The sequence below is a fragment of the Daphnia carinata genome, chromosome 1, assembly GCF_022539665.2.
Source record: "Daphnia carinata strain CSIRO-1 chromosome 1, CSIRO_AGI_Dcar_HiC_V3, whole genome shotgun sequence".
Lineage (NCBI taxonomy): Eukaryota > Metazoa > Arthropoda > Branchiopoda > Diplostraca > Daphniidae > Daphnia > Daphnia carinata.
In genome coordinates, this window is record NC_081331.1 from 10,699,019 (window position 1) to 10,715,300 (window position 16,282).

General features: G+C 37.9%; 1 long non-coding RNA gene across 1 annotated transcript; it reads right to left on the reverse strand.

The window, feature by feature from the left end:
• Nucleotides 1-3,582: 3,582 nt before the first annotated feature.
• On the reverse strand, nucleotides 3,583-8,238 carry LOC132087785 (uncharacterized). The gene is made up of 3 exons (XR_009420595.1): nucleotides 8,048-8,238; nucleotides 7,854-7,960; nucleotides 3,583-3,745 (listed from the first exon to the last, which is right to left on the reverse strand). It is a non-coding gene; the product is annotated as an uncharacterized LOC132087785 (long non-coding RNA).
• Nucleotides 8,239-16,282: the final 8,044 nt, after the last annotated feature.

Sequence of the window (16,282 nt, forward strand, 5' to 3'; positions counted from 1 at the left end):
TATATATAAGTGGCTTAAAAAGAAGTTCTCTTTTTTTTTTCAAAGAAAATGGACGATCGCATTAGACGAGCAACTCCAAAAAAAAAAAAAAGGCTTAAAATAGAACACATTCCCGCTGGAACGAGAGGCGGGCCAGAGAGGAAATTGCAGCAAATGCACAATTTTGCAAAAAAAAAAAAAAAAAAAAAAGTGTAAATAAACTCTGACACGGGACAAAACAGACACTGAAGGAGAAGAAAACAAAAATGTACAGTACGTGTGTGTGTGTGTGTGTGTGTAAATATAAACGGCCTGATGGTCAATGTATACACGAACGACGGATGCTTGCGCACCCATCGTCTTCTAAACGATGTGGAATTCGATGATGGCGTTCAATGTTTCATCGGATATTCAGATCGCGAACATATTTATATATATAAGCGAGGAGGAGGGGGGGGGGCGAAATCTACGTGAGAATTCTAGCACAAGGATCGACATACGTGAAATCCCAACGCTGAGGGGCCAATCGATTTCAAGATTTTTTTTTCTTCTTTTAAATATAGAAAATGTCAAACTTGAGGCTAATGTCAAAAGTGAAGTTGTCAAGTGCATAATACAGTGACTTTTTCACAACCTAGCATTACATGAATAGGTATTTGTGACAAGTCGACCAAACACGATCCTCGGGGGTAAAAAAAAAAAAAAAAAAAGTCCCCACCCGCTGTGACATTCCCACGAAATCCCCAATCTAAAAATGTTTTATATTTAAACGTATCCTCGACATACGTATATATTTCTTTTAATTTTAAATATAAAAAATGAACGACATAAGCGAAAAAAAAGGGTATTTCCGACGAAATTCATCATCACCATCCAATCATCCCAGCAGAACGTGTCTCTCTCTCTCTCTCTCTCGTTTTATCGCCATCATAACGAGAGAGACAAACAACGTGTTTAATATATTCACAAAATAAAAAATGCCAATGACTTTTTTCTCTCATTCCGGATCATCAAAAAAGAGAAAGAAAATAAAAAAAAAAAAAGCCTGGTGGTGTGTGTGTGGGGGGGGGGGGAGCAGCGGTCGTTATAACCTCCCTGTTCGCCATCCCCAAAACCGTCATAATGGCATAACGACGATGACGACAATCCATCCAATAAGAGCATCCGCACACATCATGCGCCATCAATGTCCTACCATCCAATTGTGTGTTGCCTTATCCTTTTTTTTTTCCTCTTCTTCTCCTCTTTTATATATAAATATATATAACTACGTATACTGTACACGCCGTCTCTATATCCTCCCCAAGCCTCACCCACCCTCACACAATTTTTTTTTTTTTCTCGTAATTCAACTTCCCAATATATTATTATTTGTGTATATAGAAGAACAAGAGAGCCATTCGAACCACCAAAAACACATATACGAGCGAATGTCCGTTCCCTAGTTTTTTATGTGGCCTTTTTTTTTTTTTCTTCTGGTTATATCCATCCCCACCCTCCTTCCGTTTCGATTCGAATGGGTCACTTTGGATTGTGGCGTTCGTTGTTGGGACTTTTCTTTTTTCGTGTCCTCAATCGAGAGAAAAACATGGGACATCAGAAAAGAGAAGAAGAAGAGTGAAGAAAAAAAAAAAAAAAAAAAAGATGATGACGCGCACAGCTCATCACACCAAGTGGCAATCTTTGTACATCTATAAAAACATAGCAAAAAAAAAAAAAGGAGGAGAGCAATGTTTTCTCTTTTTCTTTCTGGGAAGCCCGTCTTCTTTTTTTTATTTTATTTTATTAGATCATTCGATCGAGATGAGACAAGAGGGGCGCGTCGAACCTCTTTTTTTTTTTTTTTCTTCCCCCTTTTTTTTTTTAAGTGAAGAGACTTTGGGTCACACAACTCGACACCAGCACTCGGTTACCAATTACATCCCATAAGAACGTGCGTGTAGAGAGACCCGAGACCCTTCCCAACGCACAATTGGCCGTCTCATTCCAATTGGAATCAAGTCAGTATAAATTTCAAAATACACGCAAAATAAATTTCAAAATTAAAAAGAAAAATTCAAATTCAAAATGCAAATAGGGGAAAGAAAAAGTTTTTAAAAGCCTCGGAAGAGCCCACTGGCTCCATAAAACTAAAAAACAATTGAAAGCGGAGCGATAAAAAAAAAAACTATCTTTTGTGGTCGGCAATGAAACGGGAACAATTTGACAACGCCGAAAGATTTACATCAATTTTCTTTTCTATTTAAGAAAATTAAAAAAAAAAAAGCGGAATCCTTTTTGAGTTTTTTAGTACAAAAAAAAAATCTGAAAACTCCAGCTGGATGCAATTTTCTTTCTAGAACGAAGAAGGAAGAAGGAAGAAAAAAACAAAAAACAAAAAAATGGGAGCCAAAATATTTGTTCCAATGTTATCTCGACAGTTCGGATGCAGTTACTTTATGAACTCTTCCTCAGTTGCCGGATGAGGTTACCGACACACACACACACACACAAAAAAAAAAAAGAAAACATATTTCTAATATAAAACCCCGAAGAAAAAAAAAAAAAAAAAAAAAGAGGAGAGGGCTTGCGGTGCGGATGCGGTTTGAGACGGGTTTTCAAACACACAAAAACAAAAGTTAAAAGAGATAAGAAACCGTTTCATTATCCGACCGACTTAACCGCACACATCAACAGTTTTTTTTTTTTCCCTTCCCCCCCCCTCGACAAGATAAGAACAAATGAAAAGGGAGGATGGAGAGTCTTTAAACTAATCAAATTTTATCCACTTTCAATCCTTTGTTATCGTCAATTGTCGTGCGTGTGTGCTAAAAAAAAAAAAAAATCGCTTACACACCACCCTTCCCTTATAGAAAAATGAAATGCTTGTAAAGATGAAATAAATTTTAAAAAATTCATCAGATAACGGCCAAGATGTAAAAAACACAAGGGGACAACGTCATCTCGCTAGTTTTCGAGAGGGGTGCGGCTTTTTTTTTTTTTTTTCGGTGAACGAAGAGAGAGAGAGAGCGAGGAGGGGGGGAGATGAAAGATTGGATCAGATTTCGAGCCACAACGTAACGGCTTGTGCTGTTTTCTTCATCAAGTCAAAAGAAATCCTCTACCACCATCCCCCTTCAAAGGGAGACAGTAAGGGAGAAAAAAAAATCAAGCCGAAGGACGTTAAATAGCCATCAAAGATCGTTCGTTCGTAACTTCCGGTCGTGAAAGAAAAAAAAAAAGGGGGAGGACATTTTGCTTGGAAAACGAGATGAAAAGAAAACAATGCAAAACATCAACAAGTGACACGCGTACACATTTTATATATGTATATACATATTTCCTAAAAATAATAATATGCTTCTCTGTCTCTTGGACCTCCCCCCTACCCCCCATTGACGTCGGGTGGCGTCGTCGTGTACCAGAATGACTCGGTGATTGCATCTTCTTCTCTTTCCTCTTTTTTTTCACGTTCATTTTTCTCTTCATAAAACTATGAGAGAAAGAAAGGAAAAAAAAAAAGAATAGAAGGAGAAAAGAGCGCTATTTATATGAAGGGCATGCCAGTTCTTATTGTATAAGATCTTACATGTTCTTTTTTTTTTGCCTTCCCAACATTTTCTTCGTGTTTATTCCTTTTTAGCGCGTTTCTGTACGGTCCCGCGCGGCTTTTCACGCGCGCACCGCACCAAATCCGATCATTCCGGGTTCATTCGTGCAAGGATCAAACGATTTCCAGAGCTCACACACCAACGCATCTCTTTAAACCCTCCCGATTTTTTTTCGACTTTAAAAAGAAAAACAGCGGGATATGTTAAAAAAAAAAAATAAAAAAAATAAATTCAATCCAAATGCGTTCCACGCGATTTTTGCTCAGCGTCTACGATGTCTAGCGAACTAGACATTCCCAGGAAATCCATCCCTTCAACGGAGTTCTTAAAAAAAAAAAAAAAAAAAAATGGAAATCCAAGTCTAAGAAATGTGAAACTATTTTTTTTCTCTCTTAACAATTTAATGAGATTTAAATGACCGGGAATGAAGAAAGAAAAGGAGGCTATTTTTTGGTCGTCCATCGACAACACCCAAGCCAGCGCACAAGATCGATGTAACAGACTTGAACCCAGCCTACACAAAAGCGGGTTTCCAAAATAAAAAAAAAATGAAAAACGGCTCGAAAAAATACTTGAAACCCACTTACAAGTCTGGTAGGGAAAGCGTAGATCTAAACTTCAACATGATGAATAGATATCTTTAAAAAATCATTCAACCCTTAAAAGAAGAAAAAAAAATGGACCAATCAAGCATCTGATGATGCCACTCGGAATACAATGTCAACAAGACAACAACAAAATAAGAATTCAAAAAATGCTTCCACAACACACATTTTGCGACAAACAGCTGGTCCTGTTCATTGTCCGCAGACATGACGATAAACCATCAGCAGGGACATTTAACCCGCCTCCAAGAATGTCGCGATTCCCGAACGATGCGTCTCTTAGAACCCCAACCAACGGGGCAACATCAACCGAAAAAAAACAAAAAAAAACAAAAAAAACAATTCAATTGTATCTTGGATCCCGAAGAAGAAGGGGGAAAAGCATGTAGAGGATGACGACGAACGAAATGATGGAGCAAAAAAAAAAACAAAAACAAAAAGGCAATTCTACGTGCAGAGTGGCTGCAAAAATCGGTTGCAGAAGGAGGGATGAGTCATGACCGCCCACATCCATCCAAGCGATCCATCGAATTGCAGACACGGGGACAACGAGACAAACATTCCGCCCACCGTTTGGCCTTTTAAGTAACGATTTATGCCGTACTGTTTTCTTTTATTTCCTTGTTCGCTCTATCTCTCTCTCTCTCTCTCTCTCTCTTTTAGAATGCATACCAACACAACAGCCCTTTATTTTATTTTCTTTTTTTCTCTCCAGCAAAGCTGAGTTGCCGCCCTTCTTTCTTCCAGGAATCGACTCCAATATTATCCTCCCTTTTATTAGCCTTTTTTTTTTACTTTTCTTTTCCCCAGTTGTATTTTTATATTTGCATTATATGCGTGTGTGTTGTTGGAGGAATAAAAAAAAAAAGATGTTCCATCGAAAGCGCAGAGGAAAAGAAAAAAAAAAAAAAAAAAAAAGGAAATTTTTACGGTTCTCCGGTGGTTGTTGGGATTTTTATATCTTCGTGGGGTTCTTCTCCTTTTCCCTTTTGCAATGCCCTTCCTTAAAGGCCATCCATCACACCCAAAAAGAGTGACGTGAATCCGCATCGCAAGCCTCTCCCAACCAACCCTCACTTACTACCTACTCTCCCATCTCTTTCTTTTCTTTTCTTTTTTTTTCTAAACTGCATCTTGAAAAACGATCTTCTCTTTCGATTTCCTTCTTAAAACATTCACCAACGTCACACAGGAAACTATTTTTTTTTATTTCCTTCTAACGTTGAGCGAAAAAGAAAAAAAAAATATCAATCAGTTGTGTTTGCTTCGCTTCCAGGTGACGTGAAAAATACAAGAAAAAAAAAATCCAAAGATATCGTTCATCACGTCGTTGTCCCCCATCCACCCCCTTTCGAGGGGAATGGTGGGGGGCTAACCGTAGCCAAGCCTTCGGGGTCAATTAGCACGCGGGACGGGCAACTGTTCGGCGCCGTTCCAAACGACCAAACGTCGTCGCAGCGTGTGTAGAGGGAAAAGAAACAGGATTATAATAACGACTGACAAAAAAAAAAAAAGGACCCAAAGAGAAGAAAAGTTTTCGTTTTTTTTTTTTTTTTTTTACATAAACGCGGCAGCCATCCAAAACGTCTAGACTCACCGAGATGCACGGTGGGGAGGTTAAAGAACAGAGTTTTTTGTGTGTTTACGATGTAATCGACTTAGTTACTTCGAAAATAATCGATACCATCCCTCCCCACTATCAAATCAAGTGTATTTTCCATTTTTTAAGAAACGTCTCTTGTTTTTGTTTTTTAAATGGACGGGACACACAAATTTCATTGAAAAAAAAAAAAAAAAGACCACGGGCGCGAAATAAGAAGAATCTGATGATTGAATTCTTCCTTGTAAAATCCGGACATGGAACGATAAAGGGAAAAAAAAGTTTTGATTCCTCCTTTGTGTGTGTGTGTGTGTGTTTCCGCAGCAACAGATCCATCACTAGTTTTTATACCCACCATCAAGACGAAATGCATCCATCATTTGTTTTCCGAGACCTTTCCTATATCCCCCCAGCTCAAGTCTGTACGAACGTTTTTCAGCCAACACTAAAGACACCCGGACACACACACACACAAAGAAAAATGACGCAATCCCTATAAAACGATACGGCAATCAAGTAGAGTTGCATTTGTATTTTGCTTTCGAAGTAAAATAAAATTGGCAATCAAAAAAAGAGCGAGACGGAAAAACTTTTTACCACGTCTGGCTCTCGTGGGAGGTAATCAGCACGCGACTCTTACCGTTAATTACTGCCGACAAAGATTGAACCCCCCACTCAATTGTTGGATAGGCTACTACACTCACTTCTCATGGGGGCCCTCCCGGAAAGGGAAAAAAAATAGGAGGAAATGAGGGGATGTAATAAGAGGGATCCCCTATCTATTCAAGCCGTTTTTGATCGTGAGTGCGGGACTGAACAAATACAAAAGAATCAACAAAAGAAATGTTAATCATTCGAGCGAGCGTTTGAGAAACATGCGATTAAACCCCCCCCCCCAACGTAGTATAAAAATGGGCAGTTAAATATCGAGTTTTGTGGACCAAGAAGATTAAAAGTCGTCAAGTCTCTCTCTGTATTTTAGACTATTCACCTCCTCCTATTTTATTTATTTTTTTTTTTTGACAGACCCACCCCTCTTTTAGAATCCATTCACCTGATGAGGCGATGTGTGCAGGGGTTGGAACTGTACACCCAATCTCTAAAATGTGCCCTTTTTCAACAAACGGGGATGACATTGACAAACTACTCGACAAGAATCGGGGCTGATAAACCTCCGACCCCAAAGACCGAAAAACCCCAGATCAAACACAAAAAGGGAAAAAAAAAAGTGGTTTTCTATATACGTACGTAGTCCTCTCTCTGCCACCCTCGTTCCATATTGATTAATGGACAAAAGTGGCATCAAGGAGAATGGAAGGGGGCCTCTCCTCAATTGGCTCTGATAAAGAATCGAAATCAATGGTTACGCAAGCGAGAGAGGAAGCAACAAGATGCGTAAAAAGTGCCTGACTTTTTCTTCTTGCTGTGAGTTTCAACATTACAATCTCAGATGCAAACAAGATCTCAACGGAGGTGCCTCAAAGTGATACATGTGGTTCAACAAAAGCACTGCGAACATGCTGAATTCAATTCCACCATGCTGGGTGTTTTTGAATGTATCAAACAAAATTGGGAACGAAAGGGTTACTGTCATGTTCTTGATGAGTACCAAACAAAGTCTAAGGAACCACCTGAGCGAGTGGGATCCACTATGAAGATTGTGTTCAAAAAGTAAAAAGGTGACTCGGTAAGTGATTCATGCATCAGCTTGATGAGTTCAAAACAGGAAACTGGCACGAGTGAGTGAAGACTTTTTTTTTCCAAGAGGAAAAACAAAAAAAGGAACAGCACAGTCATTAGTAGCCTGTTGCTATGCTGTTATAACCATGGCTGGCTCAGTTGTTTGGGTGTACAAGGCAATGAGGGGCGCGACGCCATAACCCGGCCAAAAGGTGTCGAGTGACAGCGCCCCGGCTTTGCCATGTTTACCTTTTGGAAATGCATCACGTCGCCACAAATAGAATGTGTGTGGTGGAAGGTCATATACCCAGTATGGGGTGTCTATACCCAGTGTGCAATGTTAGGGGCGAGCACGAGAAGGAATAAAAAGAAAGGAAAAACAATACAATAATGCTTGACTCACCGTTTTAAATAGTTTTTTCTCTGGACAATTCGTTCTCTAGGGGGATAAAAACTGAAAACAACAAGCAGGCAGGCAGGGAGGTGGTGGCGTAACAAACCCAGAGCTGAAAATTCAAAAATAAATAATCTAAATCACGTCTTTTTTACTGTAGCATTTTTGCTTTTAAATTATAATGAATTGATAATATTACAAAAACTTGCAGCTCGTGGGACTCTAGAAGAGCTGGAAGAGAGAAACAACACAAAAAATAACAACCATGTTTCCTCCCTAGTCGGCCATATTGAAATTGAAAGTGGGTGCCGCTTCTCAATATAAACATGCAGCGCCGCAGAACGGAAATCAAATGAAACTCAATCCTCTATTTATTACATGTTTATCATATTTAAACATGGATTTTCGTTAGATAACCACTTTATCTTTTTCAGTGAAAGATAATTTTTACATCTGCTTTCCAATCCTTGATTACGCTTTTACACGCTTTTTTGACATGAAAATATCAGAATATTTACAAAGGCTACAAACACGATAGCAGACGAATCTTAAACGGATTCCGGTGGCAGCACTATCGTTAATCAAAATCAATTTCTTCCTTAATGAAAAGTGATTATTAACCACCTCCGAAAGAGCACAAGTCGTTTTCGTACAATTACGATTCAAGATAATTTAAAAAAAATACAAATTCTTAAGAAACTGGAAAAGTAGCGCCATATCTGGCACAATAATTTCGGCGCCGATCCAAGTACAATTTCCAACCGAAACTGTGTAGCAAAAGGGCGTCTGGAACAAAAAGAAAACCCTTACGTGAATGATGATGATGACGGGTCTGTCTGGGTAATTAAGGTCGGTAGGATGAGTTCGATTGTCTCTGTAATCATAAAGAGCCATGTACGGGTAGCTGAAATTAATAACGGTTTCTCTTACAGCGAGACAGACACACACACACACACACACGCCAACACATGCATATGGAAGCAATACGATAAGAAGGGGGAAGTAAAATGCACAACAAAAAAAAAAAACACCTGGTCCCCCTAGCCCCCCACATCTAGATCTGACTAAACAAGAGCTCGTTTATAAAATAAAAAATGGCCAGTGACGAATATACCTGTGTACGCATGTGAACGAAAATGGTGAATAAACATTATATAGGAAGGCTTGTTATGTATTTTTTTTCTAGGAACGAAAAATAGCTACGTAAAGAGGGGGAATTTTCACGCACAGGTGCGCGCGTGATACGTCAGATAAAATATCCAAACACGCAACGCCAGACTTTGGGAAGTCTGAATGTGCGATGAGGTGTGTGTGTCTATCTACAACAACGGTATTGGATGGAACAACAACAACAAAATGGAAAGGGGGAGGACGAATTTTTATATTAACGAGCGTCACACACACCCAAATGTATTAAACATCATACGGAAGAATAATAGAAAAATATCAAATATCGAATAAAATGCTGAGAAATGGGTGTGTGTGTGTCCGGCCTTTTTCGTCACTGTCGGCATTCCTGGTCGCATCTTTGCGTGTTGTCATCGCGTCAAGAAAACCACAATCATATAAACCAGACACCTTTTCTTATTGTTGTAAGGTGTCGGTGACACGAAACACGCGCATACCTTTTTCTTTCTTTTTTTTTTTTTCATTGAAAAATTTCTCTCACTGTTTTTAAATTGCGGTCATTGTTTTATAATAGAGAGAAAACGAAATGAGAGACGACTAGAATTTTTCCAATTCCTGGAACCCGTTTTACCACACGACTATACGAAAGATTGAAAACCAATACCTCCGCTCACGAAGAAGGAATGTTAATAAAAATACGAGACGCTGTGTGCGCATGTCTATTTTTAAAACTATATATGTACAAAAATAAGGGAATTGTTCACTAGCAATTGGATATGCATTACGATATAACGGTAAAAAATAATTAAAATAATGAAACGTAAAAAAAAAAAGAAATATTTCAAAAAAATTTTAGTTTAAAAAAACAAAATTATCCTCCGCCCTGCTGTGTGACGTGTCTTTCTCTATTTGGTTGTTCCACAACACACAGTCGCCCTATGCATAATATACTTTTTATAAAACGAAACGAAGAAAAGGTATAGATGTAAAACGCTGATGACCAGCATGCCATAAGTCAATCGAACGTGCTGCATATAAACCCGTTTTCTTTTCGTCATGAAAAAGAAAAAACTTGTTCCCGCGTGACTCACGAAGTCCCGAGGGATTTCGGCATTCAAAAAGATAGCAAGACCTTCACCGTTTCCATTTTTGCACATCGGCAATCATATTTTTTTTCTCCGTGAATCACGTGCCAATACATTTTTCCCGTTGATGGCTTCGCTCATTACGCGTCTGAAGCGTACAAAGTTGAAGGGTTTTTTTCTCCAATTTTGTAAAATTCGTCACGACGTATTTATCTATGCTTTAAAAGAAAAGAAAAAGGTTCATTATGTTGACTTCCGTTTGCTATTATATGCTAAATTAGACACAAGATTCATTAAACTCTTTTTTATTATTCTTCTTTTTTTTTTCTTTTTCATTTTCTCATTTATTCTCTCAGTTTCGTTCTTTCGCTCCGTCATCCTGTTCAATCTAGCGTGAAAACGTCTGTTTTTTGTTGTTTTTTTTTCTATACAAATAAAAAAAAAATTTCCCGGGCCCACAGAAATGGGGAAAACCATATTGGGGCCTTGCTGCATGTTATTATGTAGAAGCAATAACGGAATATAAATAATGCTATTATGTGCATCACATTTTCTTATATACAATCTATTTTTGTATATACGAGACTCTTTCCGGTCGTCAGGATAATCACACCAAAAAAAATCCTTTTTCTTTTTTTTATTAAATTGTTGTTTAACTTAATAATGAGTTATGCCACAAACTATATATACGCACCATCACCCAGTATTTTTCGTATTGGACAGGAACGTCGAGTGACAGCGATTTATATGTAAAGTGCATATCAGAACAAGCAACACGCACCCGTTTTTCAGGTTCAATAAGTTTTATATAGGCAACCAGGATGTACACACACACACACACACACACATCCTGCACCTTATCCAATATTAATGTAGACACCCCCCGGACTGATCTATAATACACTCGAAATTTTTCTAAATGATTACAACCCTTTATGCTTTGAACAAGAACATTCATAGACCCATTTCTTATTTTTAAAAACATCATCATCGTCCGCCAATTTAGAAATATATATTTTTTAAAAATCTCTTTATCTACGTGCAATAAGTGCTGTATAAGAACCCTACACTATTGTTGACCACATACCATACGAGTTCTTCATCTTTGCTCGCATTCTATTCGATATCATAAAATTCCCTGGAATTGGGGGAGGAAAAAAAGGCGAATCGAAGGAATTCCCAGTTCCCAAAAGAAAAAAGAGTTTTGACAAAAGGGATGCAATGAGATCGTCAATTTTTCTTGATCCGTCCATCGTGTACCCTCATATATTGGTATAGCAATAGCATTTCTTCGTCGTTAATAAAAATGACCGGTTTTTCACACACACAAAAAAGACATTCCTGTTCAGCGCTCCATCTGTCCGCATAATAAAGCGTACGATTTCCATTCGAGCGAAACTATTTCTTCATTGAAATGCAAGCAATAAAAAATCAGGTTCCTTTCACCCCCGTGTTTATGTACACAAGTGTTTCACACACAAAAGATCTTCTTACTTAACGGCGCATGGAAATGGTGGAGAGAAACTCTGAATCGATGGCCATCAACTAGGAATTAGAAATTAAATTTGAAGCGTTTTTTTGCGCCGGGTAATGCAGACAGCAGTTGCTGTGTACACGAAAGTACGGTATAAGAAAGCGCTAAAAAGTTTGTGATTTATTTTTTTGTGATTTGCTTTGTAATGTCGTGAGTTGCGTGACGGCCTTCTTGGCTGGCTGCGTTTTCCCTTTGCATGAGTCATTCAGCGCGTCAGAGTTTTTATAGGCTACAAACAAGACAAGACGGGTAGAAAGAAAAAATATATATATTTATTTATGTAAAGGCTAACTTTTGTGAAAACGGTGGTCACGACAAAGAAAAGAGAAGTTGAAACGACTGTGCTGCCATCTATTGACATTTACATTTCGACTTAAAAGAAAATGCATTTCGGCTTGAAAGAAAAAGAGATAATGCAATGACGAAGAAGAAAAGCAGTTTACCCTTCCCCTAAACTGCGAATGGCAAAAGGTTTGTTTTCCCTACCCTTCTTACAGATCTCAACGTGCCAAAAAAATAGAAAGTACGGATTTAGGTAAAACTCAAAACACAAATTTCCAATCTAATAGCATCTACTTGGAAAACGTTTGGATACCAAATAAAACTATGCATAACAAATAGACGAACATAAATAAAAGATGAACGTATACCGCGTAAAGGCAACAAGTGATTGAATCTGTCACGCGGCAGGCACATAAATCTCGAAACTTTTCCTCTTTACATCGAAATAAATGAATGTACATCATCCCTTTTTCTCTCTCTTCGATATGCATACACATCACATATGGCCTTAAAAAAATATATATAATACATCACTTTAGTGTACAGCTACCGCGCCCTGTCATTCAATAGGCGTTACGTCATTTCGTTTCTTTTTTGAATGCCTTTTTTTTTGGGCGTCTTTTAAACGGAGCAATACATCAACATGTTGTATGCGTTTCCTTCGATATTAGTTTATATGTAGGCCCTACTGCTGGTTTTATTCTATGATATACGTCAAAAAATCTACCGAAATAAAGACGTATGCATTTAATGTAATAATCCATCGAGTATATATTTATGTACAGCTGTCTGCCATATCAGAATATTGAAATTGCATATTCAAAGGCTGATGATGATGCCACTGCCCCTAGAGCACTTTTTTGTTATTTATTTATTGTTGTAGAAAATAAGTGGACGTGTTGCTGGCGGTCAAAGTGGCCTCACACAGGGCCGGCTCTTTTTATTTTTTTGAATTGAGGAACAAGTGGGCTCCCCACGATAGCACTCTCTCTTCCCACTCTTTTCTTATTTTATTTTGTGCGCACGTTCCATTAGTGAACGACACTGGGGTGATGGCGAGTTAATGGAATAAACATATATTCATCCAAGGAAATAGTTATATATAGGATTGGATTAAAAAGAGCTGGACAATCGTTGGGGCAAGTGCCTTTACATGTAAAAAAAAAAGGGGGGGAAGTGTGAAAAAAAATAAAGACTGTGCACAATGTCGCAGGCAATTTCCAGCGTGATGTGGGTCCAGCGTACATGGCCGACTTGTATTAAGTAAAAGGAGGGGATATTGCTTTATTTGGTCGCTTTATTAATTACTATACATAAAGGTTTACTATCAGATTGATCCTAAGGCAAGGGAAAGTCCTATTTTTCAAAGTATTCGACTGACGATGGACGTCATAGATGCGATCGATAATTCAATTTAAATATTTAATCTCCGCAACGCTGGGGTTATCCTGTACTTCTGTACGTAGATAAAGTGCCGCTTCACCAATATCAGCTTTTTAAATGACATATTTAAATTCGTACCGCCCCAACAACATCACATTTTGATTGACTTCCAGATCATTCCTGTGCGATATTAAATCATTTTGGCAGACGATTCTAACCCAAAAAATAGCATGAAAAATAAAAATCTGTACATGCACGAGAGGATAAACCACAAATATAGATATAGATATAAGAAAATTGGATGGGCAAATAGATGTAAAGAAGGAAGCAGCAGATGGAAAAGACAGTGGATGATTCTGGATAGAAAGTTAAATATTTCATGATTTTCATTTCAAAGAGGATCTATTTTCATCACCCCAATCTCTATTTATAACAATCTGCTGATACGTTATGCATTCGCGGTCTATTTCTCTGAACAAATCGCAAACTGCTTTTTTGATGAACAAATGTTCAAATGCTTAATCAATAATGTCTCGATTTTTCAATTAAAGCAAAAGAGGGGAATGGAAATCTTTTGAATTTATACACACAGGCTTTCATGTCAATCGATGTTGTGCCCAAGTAAATATGAGGCAGCTTTGAGGATCGCAGAGGACTATATGCAAATTTTCATATAATAAATACATATCTCAGGGTGTAAATACATATGTGTGTCTACGTCGTCGTGATCCAAAGACAGCAGATTCTTTGTGTAATACAAGCTATTTCAGGAGCTGCGCGAAAACGTTGAAAAATGTTTTCCTTTTTTTTCAAATAAAAATAAAACTTTGTTTGCAGCCCAAACGTCATTTCCTTACGCCTTTTTTTTTCCTTCTCCCTTCTATACATAGATGTAAGCTTATGTGTGTACATACCAACGTCGGAGTACGTTTTGAACAGTTTTATGGATTTTCATTTCGTCGACGACAAATTTACGACAATGGCCACGAAAAGTTGATGGCCAACTTTGTGACTTTCTCACCCCTTTTGAAATCCTGCTGGCTATATAAGCGAAAAGCTCATACGAATATACATAGACTTTAACATAAAGTCTTCGATGTTTTCTCTAATGAAAACATCAGAAACCTTTTGAAAGTCAAACACCAAATGAAAAGGTCGTCTTTTAATGGTCATTTGAAATGTTCATGTGTCAACGTTGTGTGATCACACAGACAGCTACCATTTAAAATCCAATGTTCAAGCAGACGGTGGTGTAGGATAGGACGCATAAAGAAATATACAGGAAAAGAATCTCTTGATAAAATCAAATAATATATACAGTCCGTTGGTCGGTGGTCTATCTGCATGAAACCATATCTTTTGAGAATATGATGCACGAACGTGTGTAGCCTACTGTATATACGTTTGGTGGCGGGAATTGCTCATCGATTGACGACAAAGATATACCAAAACTACACAAGGTTGGGACGAGAAGGCTCATTGGCTAACGCCGCCTATTAAATATAAAGTTGAAGCAGCACAGATTCGAAGATTGAAGGGGGAAATGTGTTGTTCGTTTTACAAAAGAAAATTGTGGTTTTCAGATGTGTCTATATATACAAATCAAACTAGACAGAAAGAGGGAGAAACTAAATTTCGTAGAGGGGAAAATCGTGTCTCGTAGGGAATCTAATAAAAAAAAAGGGGGACGTCTTTTTTTTTATGTGTATAAAAACAAAGGGCGTGGTTGACAACGTTTTTTGCACGCACCAACTGCAGTGTTCATGTATTGTACATGTCTGATGGATGGCGGGAATGAAGCACATTGCAGTACACACATATCCGATTCGATCAAAATGAGCTTCCTTATACCATATGTCTATATAGATAAGGCCAAAAGTAAAAGGAGGGGTTGCTTAGCGATCGATATCTACCGAGGTTGAAAACCGCAAGTTTTTTTCTAATGGTATGACGCTAATCAAATTTGGCTATATTTATCCTGAAGCTTGCTGCTTTCTTTATGTCCATCGTCATTTAGACGTGAAAACATCAAATTCTAAAATTTAATTGAGTTAAGGGAAGTAGACTTTTCCTTGATACCAAAAACAAATCCCAGGGAATTCACAAATAACGGCGACTAGCGCAATTATGTTGAACTAAAATCCGGTAAAGGCATCCAGTCTAGCAATACAGATATTACAAAAAGGTTTTAATTTAATTAGATGCCAAGATATTTAAGACTCGAGTCTTTTTTTGATTAGATTTTTAGAAGCTACACAATAAATGTTTCATCATTAGCAACTGTAACTAAATGCCATCACATATAAGCAACCTATTTTTAGTTGCTAATGAGCCTGTCTAGCCACAAGTCACGTTCATCATCACGTACATAGGCCATCATAAACAGTCGCTTCATGTCATATAATAGGCAATGTCGGAATAGCATCATCAAATGAATCAACTACCACCACCAAGTTTTATCAGAAAAGCTCCTGAATATCACGCATAAAGCGCACTATCTAAATGATTCTCACGTCTTGCAAATGAGAGTAAAATTCTTGCAGTCCCTATATGAGTTGATATCATTATGCGTGATGGAAGACTCGACAATTGCTGCAGGCTGATTTCGTGTAGCCACTGAATAAATGCGACTAAGACCAGGATCAAATCTGAGTCTCTTTGTTAAATGCGGCATTTGTTTGTGTTATTCGCGTGCACACCGAAAACAACAAAGAGTAGTATACCACATCTCATTTCACGTCTCTTCATTATTTTTGCGCATGCATCTACATAAATCATCATTTAACATTGATAGGCTGTGTGCATATATTACGAGGTAGACTCGGATAATAAAAGCAACATAATGAGAGTCCAATGACTTTTATATATACACGGAGCCAGTCTTAAGGAGATGGCCGCGATAAAGCATTTGGGATATTGCGAATATTTCAACAGCCTATATGTATAGACTGTCACGAAGAAATCCTTAGATTAAAAATCTTAAGCTAGGATAATATATATTGATATCATAGATGAAAATGTA